Source organism: Schistocerca cancellata, chromosome 12 (genome assembly GCF_023864275.1).
Source record: "Schistocerca cancellata isolate TAMUIC-IGC-003103 chromosome 12, iqSchCanc2.1, whole genome shotgun sequence".
Lineage (NCBI taxonomy): Eukaryota > Metazoa > Arthropoda > Insecta > Orthoptera > Acrididae > Schistocerca > Schistocerca cancellata.
Window position 1 is genome coordinate 35,678,981 of NC_064637.1, and position 5,884 is coordinate 35,684,864.

General features: G+C 46.2%; 1 non-coding gene across 1 annotated transcript; it reads right to left on the bottom strand.

Annotated features, from left to right (window-relative positions):
* Nucleotides 1-5,442: 5,442 nt before the first annotated feature.
* On the bottom strand, nt 5,443-5,517 carry Trnat-ugu (transfer RNA threonine (anticodon UGU)). Its single transcript has one exon. It is a non-coding gene; the product is annotated as a tRNA-Thr (tRNA).
* Nucleotides 5,518-5,884: the final 367 nt, after the last annotated feature.

The following is a 5,884-nucleotide window of genomic DNA, read 5'->3' on the forward strand; positions in this document are numbered from 1 at the left end:
GCCGTCATCAATCCTGTGCACTATATCGTTAGCGAATGTGTCTCGTGCAGCAATGGTAGCGGCGCTGAGGGGTTGCCGCGTTTGAATTTTGTACGTATAGAGGTGTAAACTCTGGCGCATGAGACGATACGTGGACGTTGGCGTCATTTGGACCGCAGCTGCAACACGGCGAACGGAAACCCGAGGCCGCTGTTGGATCACCTGCTGCACTAGCTGCGCGTTGCCCTCTGCGGTTGCCGTACACGGTCACCCTACCTTCCCAGCACGTTCATCCGTCACGTTCCCAGTCCGTTGAAATTTTTCAAACAGATCCTTTATTGCATCGCTTTTCGGTCCTTTGGTTACATTAAACCTCCGTTGAAAACTTCGTCTTGTTGCAACAACACTGTGTTCTAGGCGGTGGGATTCCAACACCAGAAAAATCCTCTGTTCTAAGGAATAAACCATGTTGTCTACAGCACACTTGCACGTTGTGAACAGCACACGCTTACAGCAGAAAGACGACGTACAGAATGGCGCACCCACAGACTGCGTTGTCTTATATATCTTTCACATCACTTGCAGCGCCATCTGTTGTTGACAATTGTAACTACTGTAATTTCGAAAGTTTGTCCGTCTGAAAATGTACTGTTGTCCCAAGCATATTGCAACAAACGGTGTATTTCTATCGCTGCTCGTTTAGTTTTTATTGCCGTTTCAAATATACCGGTCATTTTTGAAACACCCTGTATATGTGTCAACACCATCTCTTCAGAATGTTCTTCCAGTTACATCTTCTACATCTACATCTACGTGATTACTCTGCTATTCACAATAAAGTGCCTGGCAGAGGGTTCAATGAACCATCTTCAGGCTGTCGCTCTATCGTTCCGCTCTCGAACGGCACGGGGAAAAACGAGCACTTAAATATTTCTATGCGAGCCCTGATTTCTCTTATTTTATCGTGATGATCATTCCTCCCTACGTAGGTGGGTGGCAACAGAATGTTTTTGCAGTCGGAGGAGGAAACTGGTGATTGAAATTCCATGAGAAGATACCGTCGCAACGAAAAACGTCTTTGCGGTTCTAGGCGCTTCGGTCTGGAACCGAGCGAACGCCATGGTCCCAGGTTGGAATCCTGCCTCGGGGTGGCCGAGCAGAGTTGATGAATGCCGCAGCCCCTTGCAGTCGGCCCTGCACGTAAACAAATGTAACACAATGCGCATACGTAGTAAAAGAAACCCACTGCTATACAACTATTCCATTCATGACAGTTTTCCGGAAACAGTATCTCCCGTAAACCATCTAGGAGTAACAATCTGGAGCGCTCGTAAGTGGCCGGCCAGAGTGGCCGAGTGGTTTTAGGCGCTACAGTCTGGAACCGCGCGACCACTACGGTCGCAGGTTCGAATCCTGCCTCGGGCATGGATGTGTGTGATGTCCTTAGGTTAGTTAGGTTTAAGTAGTTCTGAGTTCTAGGGGACTGATGACCTCAGATGTTAAGTCCCATAGTGTTCAGAGCCGTTTGAACCATTTTCTGAGAAACGCCTTTGTTTTAATGTCTGTGGCACTATCTCCCCTGTTTCGCGATAATACAAAACTAACTGCCCTTCTTTGTACTTTTTCGATGTCATCCGTCAGTCCCATCTGATGCGGATCCCACACCGCACAGCAATACTCCAGGACAGGGCAGACAAGCGTGGTGTAAGCAGTCTCTCTAGTAGACCTGTTGCACCCTCTAAGTGTTCTGCCAATGAATCGCAGTCTTTGGTTTGCTCTCCCCACAATATTATCTATGTGATCGTTCCAATTTAGGTTATTTGCACTCGTAATTGGAATCCCTAAGCATTTAGTTGAATTTACAGCCCTCAGATTTGTGTGACTTATCGCGTAATCGAAATTTAGCGGATTTCTTTTACTACTCATGTGAATAACTTCACACTTTTCTTTATTCAGGGTTAATTGCCACTTTTCGCACCATACAGATATCTTATTTAAAGCATTTTACAAGTCGTTTTGATCATCTGATGACTTTACAAGACGGTAAATGACAGCATTATCTGCAAACAATCAAAGACGGCTACTCACATTGTCTCCTATGTCGTTAATATAGATCAGGAACAATAGTGGGGCTATAACACTTTCTTGGGGAACACCGGATGTTACTTCTGTTTTACTCGATGACTCTCCGTCTATTACTACGAACTGTCACCTTTCTGACAGGAAATCACGAATCCGGTCGCACAACTGAGGCGATACTCCGTAGTCACGCAATTTGGTTAGAAGACGCTTGTGAGGAACGGTGTCGAAAGCCTTCTGCAAATATAAAAATATGGAATCATTTTGACATCCTCTGCCGATAGCACATATTACTTCATGAGTAGAAAAAGCTAGTTGTGGTCCACAAGAACGATATTTTCTGAATCTGGGTTGACAATGTGTCAATAAATCGTTTTCTTCGAGGTACTTCATAATGTTCGAATACAGTATATGTTCCAAAACCCTACTGCATATCGACGTTAGTGGTATAGGCCTGTAATTCAGCGCATTACTCCTACTTCCCTTTTTGGGTATTAGCGTGACTTCAGCAATTCACCTGGTGTATCCCCTTATCCTGAACCAAATTGTTTCCTTATATTCTGCACAAATTCCTTCGAGACAATAAGGCCTCTACTTCTAAAATGTAAAGTTTCACGGCCGGAAATGTCACAATTAATCAAATGTTCCGGGCTACTATGCCGTGGTCGAACGTATTTCGCATTGAAACCCAACGTTACGTCCCCACCTGCGGAAAACATTTTCAAGGGGGGTCGCGGCTTCTTTGAATGTCCAGTATGGCCATCAGCGAGCCAAGGTGTCAATCGGACATTCAAAGAAGGTACGATCCCTCTCGAAAATTTCCCCCACCAACTCGTATTAAAGAAAGATGACGAAGCAATTCAGAGACGGGCTGCTAAATTTGTTACCGCTGGATCCGATCAACAGACGAGTGTTAGGGACACGCGAAGTGAACTCAACTGGGAATCCGTGGGAAGAAGACGACGTTCCTCCTGCGAAACACTACGAGGTACATTCAAGTTCTGAGGCCTCCGGCTTTTTTTCTCCGGACTGGAAAGAGATAGAAACATGCGCATTCTTTTAAAATGAGGCCGCGTTCATTGTCAGTACGCCTCAGAGATGGCAGCACCGTACGGCAGATGGAATTTTACCGCCAGCGGCAAGAATGAGAACTCTTTCCTTACTTGAACAGCGTGCAATCATTCATTTTCTGAATTTGCGTGGTGTGAAACCAAATGAAATTCATCGACAGTTGAAGGAGACATGTGGTGATGGAATTATGGATGTGTCGAAAGTGCGTTCGTGGGTGCGACAGTTTAATGAAGGCAGAACATCGTGTGACAACAAACCGAAAAAATCTCTGGCTCGCACAAGCCGGTCTGACGACACGATCGAGAAAGTGGAGAGATTTGTTTTGGGGGATCGCCGAATGACTGTTGAACAGATCGCCTCCATAGTTGGCAATTCTGTGGGTTCTGTGACAACCTGAAAATGCGAAAAGTGTCATCAAGGTGGGTGCCACGAATGCTGACGGACGACCACAGGGCTGCCCGTGTGGCATGTTGCCGAGCAATGTTGACGCGCAACGACAGCACGAATGGGACTTTGTTTTCGTCGGTTGTGACAATGGATGAGACGTGGATGCCATCTTTCAATCCAGAAACAAAGCGCCAGTCAGCTCAATGGAAGCACACGGATTCACCGCCACCAAAAAATTTCGGGTAACCGCCAGTGCTGAAAAAATGATGGTGTCCATGTTTTGGGACAGCGACGGCGTAATCCTTACCCATTGCTTTCCAAAGGGCACTACGGTAACAGGTGCAACCTACGAAAATGTTTTGAAGAACAAATTCCTTCCTGCACTGCAACAAAAACGTCCAGGAAGGGCTGCGCGTGTGCTGTTTCACCGAGACAACGCACCCGCATACGCAACAGTTTCTTCGTGATAACAACTTTGAAGTGATTCCTCATGCTCCCTACTCACCTGACCTGGCTCCTAGTGACTTTTGGCTTTTTCTAACAATGAAAGACACTCTCCGTGGCCACACATTCACCACCCGTGCTGCTATTGCCTCAGCGATTTTCCAGTTGTTAGAACAGACTCCTAAAGAAGCCATCGCCGCTGCCATGGAATCATGGCGTCAGCGTTGTAAAAATGTGTACGTCCGCAGGGCGATTACGTTGAGAAGTAACGCCAGTTTCATCGATTTCGGGTGAGTAGTTAATTAGAAAAAAACTTGGAGGCCTTACAATTTGAATGCACCTCGTATTGAGAAAATTTAGAGAACATGTACTTGCGGCTGACTTCAGGTTCATTCTGCCGGCCGTTGAGGCCGAGCGGTTCTAGGCGCGTCAGTCCGGAATCTCGCTGTTGCTAAGGTCGTAAGTTCGAATCCTGCCTCGGGCATGGATGTGTGTGGTGTCCTTAGGTTAGTTAGGTTTAAGCAGTTCTAAGTCCAGGCGACTGATGACCTCAGATGTTAGGTCCCATAGTGCTCAGAGCCATTTGAACCATTTTTAGATTCGTTCTACTGCCGCCAAAGTAAGTTTCACGCATCGACCATGAAGATAAGATGCGAGAAATTAGAATATTGCACTCCGTCTTCAGGCCACGAGTGGCCTACCGGGACCATCCGACCGCCGTGCCATCCTCCGAGGATGATGAGGATAGGAGGGGCGTGGGGTCAGCACACCGCTCTCCCGGTCGGTATGATGGTATTCTTGACCGAAGCCGCTACTATTCGGTCGAGTAGCTCCTCAATTGGCATCACGAGGCTGAGTGCACCCCGAAAAATGGCAACAGCGCATGGCGGCTGGATGGTCACCCATCCAAGTGCCGTCCACGACCAACAACGCTTAACTTCGGTGTTCTCACGGGAACCGGTGTGAGAAATTAGAATATAGAAATGGCTTTTTGACTCACTCCACTTGAGAGGGGAATAGGAAAGGAAATGACTAGCACTGGTACGTTATAGCCTCTGCCATACACCATGCAGTGGCTTCCCCCCTGTTATTCCCCTCAATTTCCCAGCGCAGATTTAGTTTTGGTATTCTTGTTGCCTACATCCTTCTTACATTTCGTAACATATCATATTTATTTTAAAGACACGGGAACAGTAATTTTATTAATATATATTTTAACATATTGCACTCTGAATTCTTAGCAAGGCAGCGATGCCCAATTTTTAATTCTCTCACCGTGTAATTGTCTTCCTCTCCGTGAAGACGCTGACGTTATCAGAGATTATACTTGTACGAATATCGTGTCTGTTCTATCGGACACGTCCGAAAGAACAGACACCATTCATGACCTGCAGCCGTCTAGAACGAAATTAGAATTATATATTAATACCTTAAGCTGCTGACAGGCGTTGATATATATCAACGGGGACAGGTGAAAATGTGTGCCCCGACCGGGACTCGAACCCGGGATCTCCTGCTTACATGGCAGACGCTCTATCCACCTGAGCCACCGAGGGCACAGAGGATAGCGCGACTGCACATAGTCCGAAAGAGCAGACACTATATCCATATAAGTACAGGGTGTTTCAGAAATTACCGGTATATTTGAAACGGCAATAAAAACTAAACGAGCAGCGATAGAAATACACCGTTTGTTGCAATATGCTTGGGACAACAGTACATTTTCAGGCAGACAAACTTTCGAAATTACAGTAGTTACAATTTTCAACAACAGATGGCGCTGCGATCTGGGAAACTCTATAGTATGATATTTTCCACATATCCACCATGCATAGAATAATATGGCGTAGTCTCTGAATGAAATTACCCGAAACCTTTGACAACGTGTCTGGCGGAATGGCTTCACGTGCAGATGTGATGTACT